At 55.9% G+C, this 12,347-nt stretch overlaps 2 pseudogenes; one reads left to right on the plus strand and one right to left on the minus strand.

The window, feature by feature from the left end:
* LOC128820668 (uncharacterized) overlaps positions 1 to 12,347 on the minus strand; it is a 1,438,581-nt pseudogene that overhangs the window by 989,661 nt on the left and 436,573 nt on the right.
* The window catches only part of LOC128820667 (uncharacterized), a 2,212,279-nt pseudogene that overhangs the window by 450,173 nt on the left and 1,749,759 nt on the right, over positions 1 to 12,347 (plus strand).

Here is a 12,347-nt window from a genome sequence, read left to right on the forward strand (position 1 = left end):
GGAGAGCCCCCCCAGCCCCGAGCACCCTCAGCGGTGAGAGGGACACAGAGCCCCTGGTCCCCAGCCCTGCACAAGCATTCCCTGAGGCCAGAGGGATGGAGACCCTCTGAGCATCCCCCAGGGCAAGGAGACAGAGACCCCCGAGCATCCCCTGGGCTGAGAGGGAGAGAGACTGCCCTGAGCACCCCCTGGCACAGGGTGAGAGGGAGTGAGACCCCCCAAGCATTCCCTGGGGTGAGAACAATGGAGACCCCTGGGGAATGGCCTGGAGTGACAGGGACAGGGACAACCCATCCAAGCCCCTCCCAAGCATCCCCCAGGGCAAGAGGCACAGAGACCCCTCGAACATCCCCTGGGCACCAGACAAAATAAACTCGGCAGAAATCAAACTTAACCCTCCATAAAATGCCTTGAGGAATATTTGCTCTTCCCACAAGTCACTTGTGATAGAAACTCAAACAAATCCCTAACATGAATAAACCGACAATAGAAGCAATTCTTTGGCAATTGCAAATCCCATCAGTTCCTGCACAGCTCAGCTGCTGGCAGGTTCTGAAAAAAAGAAAACTGAAAATTTGGCACAATACAGATTATTAAGAGGAAGGAAAGCTCTGTGTATCTGTCACAAAGGGGACAGGGACAAAGAGAATAATGATTCTGACATTTGGCAATGCCCCCAAGCCTGTGAATTCGGGAGTTATTTAGGAATTTAGCTACTTCAGCTGGGTTTCTTGTAGGACTTTTAGCAGTCTTGTGTTCCTCACATTGTGGTGAATGATCCTTGTCAGTCTTGCTGGTATCATTTGGTCCCTTTACTCCAGTGATTTTCACAAACTTTTCAAGGAAGGACAACAAAATATGTTCTTTACACTGGCCACCCACAACAGCCATTTTCCTCATAAGTTCTCCCATACGTCCCTCAGAGGAAGCTGTGTCCAAGTTTCCAAGAGTTCCTCCAGAAAGAGCCAGAACCTCCTCAGAAGAGGGAACCATGCGGTTGTCAAAGGCACTTGGGGTCACACAACAGTGCCCTGAAATCACTGAGCCAAAATAATGTCACAGTCTGGTTAATAAAATTGTTAGAGAGATGCCTCTCCCCCAGTTAAGGTGCTAACGAGACCAAATCCAAAGTGGATTTTATTGAATAGGAAATGTGAGGTAGAGACATGGAAAGAAAGAGCAAAGGGGGGAGAGCAAGGGAGTGACAGGGACAGAGACCTCCCCTGGGGCAGGGCAAGGGTGACATTGTCCCCTGTGTGCGTGGCCTTCCCAGGGTGGGGGTTTTACACCTGAGCCAGTTTGGGTAAGGGGGGTGGTGTTCACCCCCCACCCCGAGCAGGGATTGCCTCACTGTTTCAGGTGACAATGTAAGATGTAACCAAAAGTGTGTTTTCAGTCACCATCTTCATGAACTGTGATAAACAGGTGGGGCAGTGTTCTTTATCTCTGCCATGACTCAGCCCTGATAACGCCCTCCAGGGGCCATCTTCTGTTCATGGGCCATTGAGTGTCACTGCAGGACTGATAAAATTACATCATCCCATTGTGGGATGCTCCGCCCAGGGGGAGGAACCAAGCGTTCCTGCCTGCATATAATCTCACCCTTGCAACACCAGGAGCACCTTGCCTACTGGATTCCCAGAGGACAAGAGCTCCATAAGCCCCACTGGACCTTCAGAGGAAGACCAGACCCTTCTACAGGATCCCTGCTTTGACAGAATCACGTTCATCACTCCAACAGGACTGCAGCCACCATTTCATCAGACTGCTACCACCACCCTGCCCAATGGGGTGTCAGGCTATATCCTGACTCTGTCAGATTAAGCCAGTGTTTCTGGATCATTGCCTTGATCCTAATTTTCTCATTAATTTGTAGTTCTGGCATAAATTCTCTCCCTGCTTTGCTCCAAACCAGTACAAAACTCAATGTGCGCACCATTTGTTTTCTTCCCAGAACAGAATTTCCCATCCCCCAACCTTTGCCACATGGAGGAGGAGGCTGCAAGGACGATGAAGGAGCCCTAGGACAACCAGGCAGGTGAGGAGGAAGTCAGTGCCCCTTTCCCCCTCTCTCCTGCTCCATCTCCCCCATGTCCTCCATGGCCCCCGGCTGCAGGACAGCCCCGCTGCCGACGCCGTCCTGCCGGGGATGCACTGGGGGGATCTCCTTCCCCTTCCCTCCGGCACGGAGGCAAATCCCATCCTCTCCTTGCCCTTCCGCCCCCAGAGCAGGAGCTGAGAATGGAGACCATGGAGGACAAATTCCCCCAGCAGAACCTCGTGGAAGAGGCCGTTTTGAGCAGCTCCATGGTGCCAGAATCCAACTGGGAGGAAAATCCCTGGAGATCCCACAGAAGGAGGGGCTCCAAGCCCAGCCCAGGGTGCTCCGAGGAGGAAAGACCCACCCTGTGCCAGGAAGGTGGGCAGAGTTTCAGCAGAGCTTCAGAGCATCAGAGCTCGGAGCTGGTGGTCCATGAGCATCTTTGTGACAGGGAGAGGCCCTATGAGTGCTTGGACTGTGGGAAGAGCTTCAGGAGAAGCTACCACCTGGTCCGTCACCAGATTATCCACACTGGGGAATGGCCCTACAAGTGTGGGGAGTGTGGGAAGGGCTTCAGGAGAACCTACAACCTGGTCCGTCACCAGATGATCCACACTGGGGAATGGCCCTTCAGGTGTGGGGAGTGTGGGAAGGGCTTCAGTGACAGCTCTGGCCTGATTGCCCACCTGAGGATCCACACCGGGGAGAGGCCCTACGAGTGTCCCGAGTGTCAGAAGAGGTTCCAGACCAGCTCCAGTCTCGTCGTGCATCGGCGCATCCACACTGGGGAGAGGCCCTACGAGTGTCCCCAGTGTGGGAAGAGCTTCTCCAGGAGCTCTCACTTGGCCCGACACCAACGGAGGCACCGCTAAGGGAAGCCCAACGAGTGCCCCAACTGCAGGAAGAGCTTCGTGCACTGCTCCGACTCCATCCCCCATGGAAGGATCCACGTTGGTCAGAGCCCTGGTGACCCACGTTCCCTGTGATCCCTGCTGAGAAGACACCTGGCTGGTGGTCTCCATGTCCTCCTGGATCCCCATAGGCACCTGGATGAACACAGGGGCAGGAACATCCATCAGGACTCTGATCTAAACTGGAAATTCATTGGGAAGAAGTGATTTGTTGACTTTACACCCTAAAAAATCTCACCTGCTCTGTCCAGTTATTTCTTCATCTGGCATCAAACTGTGCTGCATGATCTTGGAGGTCGTTTCCATCTACATAATTTCCATCTTCACCCAGTCTAAACAACCAAAACTGGGGTGAAAATAAAGAAATTGAACAAAGAGATTGAAAACTGCACCATTTACTGGGATTTGGGAGTGAATTTGGGGTTGGTTCAAGGCAATATTTGGGAGAATTTGGGTGTTTTGAGGTTGTCAAAGCCAGAGGACATGGCCATAATCTCAAAGGTGTGCTGGCAGAACGTGTCCACCCGAGCCCACCTGTTCTCCAGGAATTCTGGTTCTCTGTCCCAATCCTTGGCCTGGGTCTCCCCATTTGGGCTGTCTCCCGCAAAGTGCCCAAATCGCTGCTGAAGTGCCCGAGCTGGTCCTGGTCAGTAAATGTTCCTGTCCACCCACCTCTTCTGGTCAGTGCCATGGGGGGTGGGAGGGGGTTTAGGGGCTCCTGGGGGGACTGGGAAAGGCTTCTGTCAATCTCGTGGGCATTTGTGGTGCTGGGAGGAGGCTTGGCAGGGTCTGTGAGGGAGGTTTGGGTCCCTGACAGGGCTGTGTAGTTTGCAGAGACTTTGGGTGGGTCTTGGGGGAGATGGAAAGAGGTTTTGGTGGTTCTTGGGGTCATTTATCTTGCAGGGAGTATTGGGGCAGTCCTGGCTGGGAGCTGTGAGGTGGTTTGAGGAGTCTGGGAGTAGCTGTGGGGCTGAGAGGGCGTTTTTAGGTAGTTGTGACTCCCCCAGACCCCCAAAGCTGCCACCAGACCCCACCCCCAAGATGCTGCCAGGGGTCAGTGGCTCCATGTTTGGGTTCATCCTCCTGGTGCTGCAGGAGAAGGTGACGGGGGGTCCCCGGGGCCGTGTGTGTCCCCCCCAGAGCGTGTGTGACACCCCCCATCCCATTGTCACCCCCTTGTCCCTCCCCACAGGGCTCCAGCCCCAGCTCCTGCTCCCCCAGAGGGAATTTGGGGAGGGGGCAGAGGGGGTGCGCAGCCCCCGCCGGGGGATGACCCCGGCCCAGCCCCTTTGTTCAGCACCAAGCTGGGCTCGGGGCCGCAGGAGGAAGAGGCCGGTGGGAAGCAGATCCTGCAGCTGGGGCAGTGCTGGGGGTCAGGGCAAGGTCCTGCCCTGCACACCTGGCTCAGGTGTGACCCTGCCCTGGCAAGGGAGCGGGACATTCCCATCCCCACGGATCAGGGCTGGGAGCAGCACTTGGAGCACGGACATGGAAATACTGGGAGCGACTGGGAGCACACTGAGGGCTACTGGGAGCAACTGGGAATGACTGGGAATGACGGGTGCGTGCTGGGGGCAACTGGGATGTACTGGGAATGAATGAGATCATCCTGGGGGCAACTGGAACCATACTGGGGCAACTGAGGTGACTGGGAATGAGCATGCTGGGGGCAACTGGGATATACTGGGAGTGTCTGGCACCATACTGCAGGGGACAACACTGGGAACAGCTGGGACCATGTTGGGGGCAACTGGGGGCAACTGGGAGTGACAGTGTCTATACTGGGGGCCACTGAGGTCATACTGGCAGTGAGTGGGATTGTACTGGGGGTGCCTGGGTGCAACTGGGATCGTACTGGGTGGAACTGGGACGACACTGAGGGGGACTGAGATCATAATGGGAGTGACCAGGAGCATGCTGAGGGCAGTTTGGACCATGTTTGGGACAACTCGGATATACTGGGACCAAGAGGAGCTGCACTGAGGGTGACTCAGAGCGGCTGTGGGTAACTGGAATCATGCTGGAAGCAACTGGGAGCAAGTGGGAGTGACTAGGAGCATGTTGGGATCAACTGGGATATACTGGGAGAGTCTGGGAGTCACTGGGATCATACTGGGAGGGACTGGAACCACAGCAATGGCCTGGTCTGGGTGATGAGGGGCCTCAGGGAGCGCAGGGAGCACTGTGACCCTGCGGGGCCCGATGGAACCAAGGGGACATTGTGACACTCTGGGCCCATCCTGGCCATGGGGTGTTTCGGGAGCCCCGGGGTGCCCAGGGCAGCAGAGCAGAGCCCCTGGCTCAGGGGCAGCAGCTCCCCGGGACACCCTGGGCGGGCGGGCGGCAGGGGATGCCCAGGGAGAAGAGGAAGCCAAGGCCCAGCGCCCCAAGGGTGGCACCGGCTGAGGGACGGGGCAGGAGGGAGAAGCCACTGCTGGGACGGCTCCGGGGCTGCCCAGCACTGAGCCAAGGTTGTGTGACATCACAGGGGCTGAGTGACATCACAAGGGGCTGTGTGAGGTCACTGGGGAGGTCACTCTGCCCCTGCCCCCCCTCACAGTTCCCCCAGAGAAGTCCAACGCTGCTCGTGCACAGTGGGGTCCCCTGTCCCCCCGGGTCCCCCCGCCCCCGGCACTGCAGCCTCCCCCAGAGGATGTTCCACGAGATCGACCCCAGAGCCTGACACGGGGACGGGGGTCGGGGCCGTGGGGGGTGGGACAGGGGGACAGGGACCCCCCAGCAGCGTCCCCGTGTCCCCCAGGGCCAGAGCCTGGGCCAGGGCTCCTTCACCCTGTTACCAACGAGAGCTTGAGAGCGCTGAAAAAATCCCCAGCAAGGGAGCAGCAAAATCCAGATTTAATATTAAGCGACAGCACCACAAAGTTCCTTGGCAAGAGTCACTCTGCTCCTGACTGGACACTTCAGGCACACCAAGGAAACAAAGCAACAACAAAACCAAACCGAATCCAGGCAATCAAACGTGAAATGAACCGAGAACTGGGGCTGTCCTTCCTGTGGATAAGAACTGTCCTTCTAGACCAGGTGCCAATGGCCAGAATTGGGGTTTCACCTCCAACCTTGCCTGTTGTGACAGTCTCTAGGAGATTGTTGGCTGGAAACATTTCATGTGTGGGGAGGAAGGGGCAGGTCCAGCCTTGCCCTGCCCTGGAACCCCAATCCCCCAGAGCCTCTATCCCAGCCCAGCAGTGGCTGCCAGTCCCTGGCACAGCACAGGCAATGCTCCACAGCCACCTCTGGAGCCCCAGCCCAGCTCCTGAGTGACCAAATGACCCCAAGTCCCACCTGGGGAAAGGGCCCAGGAAGAACAAGGGGTATTTAACGCTGACCACAAGGCAAGCACACATCTTGACCCAACCTCCCCTTGGAATTTCCATCTGAACACTGCTGGAATCCAGGAGTTGGTAGCTCTGTGTGTGCTTCTCTAAAATTTTTTTTCCTATCTTTCTGTCTTCTACTTCCATCCACTTGCAAATATTGATTAATTTAAAATTGAACAGGCATAGAGTTTGTGAAGTTGAATGGGCCAAGTTAATGCATTGAAAACTGTTTTTTGTTGACTGAATGTCCTATTAAACCTTTTGCCAAAGTTGCTCTGATTTTCTAAAGTTCCCAGTAAAGGCTGTTTTGTTGTCTGGAGCTCCTGAGAATCCCTTGTGGGTATTTCTCCAGTGCATCCAACACAGAGTACACAAACAATTGTAATTTCCTATAAATGTTTCCCTTGAGTGAGATTTTTAGAGGATGGGGGTCAGGGCTTGTGTGTCCTGCTTGGCACAGCCCAGGCAGGGCTTTCACAGCCCCATCCCACACTCCATTTCCCAGCTGGAGCCGCTGCTGCCTCTGAGTTCTGCTGCCCCAGCCCCAGGGACGCTCTCCTTGTCTGCCCATTCCCCCACGGTCTCTGGGCAGGGATGGCCTCAGTGGGGGCTGCTGACATCCTCAGCACCTTGGAGGCTGCTGCTGAATTTTACTGCTCCAGAGGCTTCTTCAGCCTTCAGCTCTTCTGTTCAGGAATTCAGTGCCTCAGGGCTCATTAATGTTCTGAACACCTTAACAAGACAAGCCTCTGGGAATAATGTAATTTAAGTTTTCAAATATTTTGTGGTTAGTTAGACAGATTTCAGAAGTGTATTCAAAGTGAATGTATTTTTTTTTCAAAGATAGTGAGAAAAAAAAATTTAGGTCCTGTTTAGTTTTTTTTACTCCTAATACATTGATATGTGCAATCTCCGATTGACATTGAATCCAAGAACCTCCTCATGCAGTTGGAATAGATAGGAAAATCAAGAGCCTTTATGGCTGACAATCAATCAGACTCTGTCCCTACCCCCACCCCACCATTTCCCCCATCCAAGCCCTGGGCAGGGATGGCCTCAGTGGGGGCTGCTGACATCCTCAGCAACTTGGATTCTGCTGCTGAATTTTACTGCACCAGAGGCTTCTTCAGCCTTCAGCTCTTCAGTGCAGGATTTCAGTGTTGCAGGGCTCATTAACATTCAGAACACCTTAACAAGACAAACCTCTGGGAATAATTTAAGTTTTCAAATCTTTTGTGGTTAATTAGACAGATTTCAGAAGCCTATTGCAAGTGAATACATTATATTTAAAAAGACAGTGAGAAAGATTTTTTAAGTCCTGTATAGTTTTGTTTTTTTTTTACTGTAAATACATTGATATGTGCAATCTCCAATGGACAGTGAATCCAAGTACCACCTCATGCAGTTGGAATAGATATGAAAATCAAGACCCTTCATGGCTGACAATCAATCAGACTCTGTCCCTACCCCCACCCCACCATTGCCCCCATCCAAGCCCTGGCACTCAGAGCAGCCTTGTGCAAATCTGAGCTCCCTCCAGCCCAGGCTGCACCTGCAGCTTTCAGCTCCTTGGCTCCAGCTCCCACCTGCTTTCCCTGGAGAAGGAGCTGCCCGAGACACAGAGGGATGTTCATTTCTTGTCAGCCAACAAAGCCAAGGGAAGGCACAGCTCCATCCAATGCAAAAGTCATTCCTCTGCTGGCTATTAAATCCACTTTGCACAGCAGACAGTCTCAGAGCAATGGAAAACACCTTCTGTGCCCAGCACAGATCCCAAGGTGCCCCCAAACCCTCCCGGCCCCGATTCTGCCCAGATTTGCTCTTTGCACACACGAGTCACAGGCTGAAGTCAGGAGCTCCCTCCATGGCCAGAGGGAGGAAAAGAGGGAAAGTGGATGAAGAGCTCTCCTGTGCAGAGCCAAGTTCCAAGTGCCCCTGCAGTGGGAACCACAACTCATCAGGTTTGTGTCCTTTGGGCTCAGGGCCTGGTGACACTCAGAGGCACAGAAAGGTTTCTTGCCAACAAACACAAGTTGAACGTTTGAACAGTTTAATAACCATCATAGCTCTTCCCTTAGCTCTCTGTGATGTCCCAGCAGCATCTGACATGTCCCCCATCCCCAAGGGATTTCTGTACAGGAACAGTTTTAGACAAAGACATAAGAAAAGGCAATTCTGTGATATAAACACAAAAAAAATATAATTCATACTTATTTGAACTTCAGAAAGGTTGGGCCACTCCCTGACGTTCAAAGCATGAAGCCAGTCTGTTGAGAGACACTTGAATGACCAGAGAGCATCTGGAGGAGGAAGTCTAGGTGCAATGGGAAATATATAGATCCACCTGGTCTAAATAAAGAGATGTCCTTAGACACAGCCATTTAAAAAGGAGAGCAGAAAATACCTGAAAGAAGAGGGAGAGGAAATAATAAACAGGATACTAATGACACAAGTAGATGTGAAGATCAGTCTTTCTTCTCCTGCAATCAGTACACTTCCACGAAATTCCCGTCCCTAGAGGGAAAACTTTGCCATTTCTTTAAAGTACTTAAGTGACACAGGTAATAAAAATGTGCCTGTATACTAATAAAATAAGAGGTATTAAAACTTGTGCCCCTTTGCAAGCAGACATCAGCTGTGTGCCCATGAACAGGCAGTGCCACTTGTGCCCTGAGGTGCCCAGCTGGGATTGGATCTCTCAGAGAGGAGCTGAGGGAGAGCAGAGCACCTTGCAAGCTGCAGGTCCCTGCCAGCCCCGCAGGGCTCCTGTGCCATCAACATCTGCTCTGCTCCAGGCTGAAACAGGGCCCAGCACGGTGCCGGGATCATCCGAGAGCTGAGGTGTGTGCTGGAATTCCATGCCCTCACCACGGCGCAGCAGCCCTGCATTTCCCTGCTCCAGCCTTGGTCTCCAGCACAGCCATGGAGGCTCTTTGGGCTCCTGAGTGTTCCTGCAGCCCCCAAGGGCAGCTGAGCTCTGCCTTTGGCACAGTCAGCCCTGGCCAGCGCAGGCCACGCTCAGCAATTCCTTGTCTGTGCCCGGCCTTGCTGCCAGCCCCGGCAGCGGCTGCGTGGCCCCTTGGTGGCCCTGTGCTGGCCCAGCCATGGTGCCACAGCCCCTGTGCAGGCCCAGCCCAGGACAGGAGCATTGCGGCTGGGAACGGCCCCTGTGCCGTGGTGCCCACGGCAGCCTTGGGGCTCTGTGCCCCATGGCCTCCCTGCTGGGCAGCCTCTGCCAGCTCCTGCCCAGCCCGGGGCACCTGTGGGGCTGCACAGACAGCCCTGCCCCGGGCTCTGCCGGCCTCTGGGCCAGCAGAGAGGCCGGCCAGGGCTGGCCATGGCCGGGAACAGGCCCTGAGCCCCGCAGCAGGATGGAGCTGGGCCACAGCCAAACTCAGCCCAGGCCAAAGCTGGGCTCAGCAGCCAGGGCTGCCAAGGGCTGGGGACAGAGGCTGGCGCTGACAAATGTCCTGGGCCCCCTCCCTGCTGTGTCCATGCCCCCAAGGGCACAGAGCAGCCTCCTCTCTCGGCCACTTGCCTGTTTTCAGTGCCTTGCACAGGCGCTGGCCCTGCCCCACAAGGCCTGGGCTGAGTCCTGCCCCTGCACGCTCAGCCAGGCTGAGATGGACACTGATGGTTTCTGGGCCAGGCTCTCGGAGCCCAGCCCAGCTCCCTGCAAGCTCTGCCAGCTGCCCTGAGCTCTGTGCAGCACCAAGGGCCTCTCCCCAGCACAGCCCAGCCGCCTCTGGCCCCACAGCTCTGCTCAGGCCAGGCTGCTCTGGCCACTGGCCCCACGGCCTCAGCCCCTGCCAAGGGCACAGCAGCAGCTGCAGCTCAGCCAGGACTCAGCCCCAGCCATGGGGGAAGGGGCTTGCCCAAGGCACAAGGAGGCTCCCTGGCTGCCCTGCTCCCCTCTGGCTCAGGTGCTGAGAGCTCTGCAGCCCCTGCTGCCATCCCATCTGCCCAGGCCAGCACAAGAGCCCCGGCCTTGGGGCCCTCCAGAGCTGCTCCTGCTCCAGGCCCAGGGCCCATCCCAGAGCTGGGGCAGCCACAAAGCTCTGCCCATTTCTGCTCATTGCTGCTCTGATGGGGATGGATGGTTGATTCTGTGATGATTGTGACAATGCAGCGCCCTGGGGAAGCAAGGGCCATTGTGACACTGCGGGGCCTGGTGGCACTAAGAGGACCATGGTGACACTGTGTACGACATGGCGCCACAGAGCCACGGGGCCACTGTGACACTGTGGGGCTGAATGGAAGCAAGGAGTGCATTGTGACAGTCTGGGTCCTGGTGGAACCACAGAGGCCACTGTGACACTGCGGGGCCTTGTGGAACCAAGGGGCCATTGTGCCTCTGTGGAACCAAGGAGACCCTTGGGAGAGCCTGGGGACAATGGGATCAAGGGGTCATTGCTCCATGGCAAGGACTCTGGGAACTGAGGGAACAATTGTGACACTGTGGTGCCCCATGGAACCAAGGGTCCCTGGTGACACTGCAGGATCTTGTGTCACCAGGGCTCCATTGTGACACTGCAGCACCAAGGAATTCATTGTGGCACTCTGAGGCCTGATGGAACCAAGAGGCCACTGTGACCCTGCAGGGCCTTGTGGAACCATGCAGAGCTCTGTGACAGAGCAGGACCTCGTGTCATGATGGGGCCACTGTGACACTGCAGGGCCCCATGGAACCAAGGGTCCAGTGCTGCTCCCCAGGGACTCCTGGAATGAAGGAAACGTGTCGGACACTGGGGGGGCCCTTGGGACCAAGAGGCCATTGTGACCCTGTGGGACCAAGGAGAGGATTGCTGCCCTGCCAGACCTCATGGAACCAAGGAACCACTGTGACACTGCAGGGCCTTGGGGGACTATGGCTCCACTGTGACACTGTGGGGCACAAGGATCCAAATGACTTGGTGACACCAAGGGGTCCCATGGAACCAAAGGGACATTGAGACACTGGGAGGCCTCATGGAATCATGGAGACCATTGGGACACTCTAGGGCTTCATGGAACCATGGTGACACCAAGTTGTCTGGGAGTGTTGATCTGCAGGAAGGTAGGAGGGCTCTGCAGAGGGCCCTGGACAGGCTGGATCCAGGGCCCAAATCCAGCAAGGTGAGGTTTAACAAGTCCAAGTGCCGGGTCCTGCACTTTGGCCACAACAACCCCTGCAGGGCTCCAGGCTGGGGACAGAGGGGCTGGAGAGCAGCCAGGCAGAAAGGGACCTGCAGGGACTGATGGACAGCAGGCTGGACATGAGCCAGCCGTGTGCCCAGGTGGCCAAGAAGTTCAATGGCTCCTGGCCTGGATCAGGAATGGTGTGGCCAGCAGGAGCAGGGCAGTGATTCTTCCCCTGTGCTGGGCACTGGTTGGGCAGCACCTCGAGTGCTGTGTCCAGTTCTGGGCCCCCAATTCAGGAAGGACATGGAGGGGCTGGAGCGTGTCCAGAGAAGGGCAACAAGGCTGGTGAGGGGCCTGGAGCACAAGTCCTGTGAGGAGCGGCTGAGGGAGCTGGGGTTGTTGATCCTGGAGAAGAGGAGGCTCAGGGGAGACAAGGGAGTGTCAGGGCACAGGTTGGACTTGATGATTTCCCAGGTCTTTTGTAGCCTGGCTGGTTCTGTGATTCTCTGAAACCAGCCTTGGAGCAGTTGCAGGAGGAGCCCTGGGCCTCCTCTTCAGAAGCTGCAGCAGCCCAGGTCCCTCAGCTTCTCCTCACAGCCCCAAAGCCCATCCTGTCAGTCCTGCAGAGCCTCTGCAGCTCCTCCTCCTTGCCCAGAACAGGGAGCCCCACAGGCAGACACAGCAGCCCAGATGTGCCCCCCTGGCCTGGGCTGCCTCTGGCAAGGGAGCAGCACGAGGCACTGCAGGAGCCTGCAGACAATTCCTGCAGCACTTGTGGGATGATCCTGCTCCCCAAGGGACGTTCCCATGGTGCCAAGTCAGGAACTGCAATGGGGAGTGGGGCCAGAGAGGAAAGGGTAAACAGGGATGGGCTGTGTGCAGGGCAGGGAACAGGGCTGGGCAAGGGGAAGAAATCTGGACCAGGGAAGAGGAAAG

The sequence above is a fragment of the Vidua macroura genome, chromosome 30 (genome assembly GCF_024509145.1).
Source record: "Vidua macroura isolate BioBank_ID:100142 chromosome 30, ASM2450914v1, whole genome shotgun sequence".
NCBI classification, from domain to species: domain Eukaryota; kingdom Metazoa; phylum Chordata; class Aves; order Passeriformes; family Viduidae; genus Vidua; species Vidua macroura.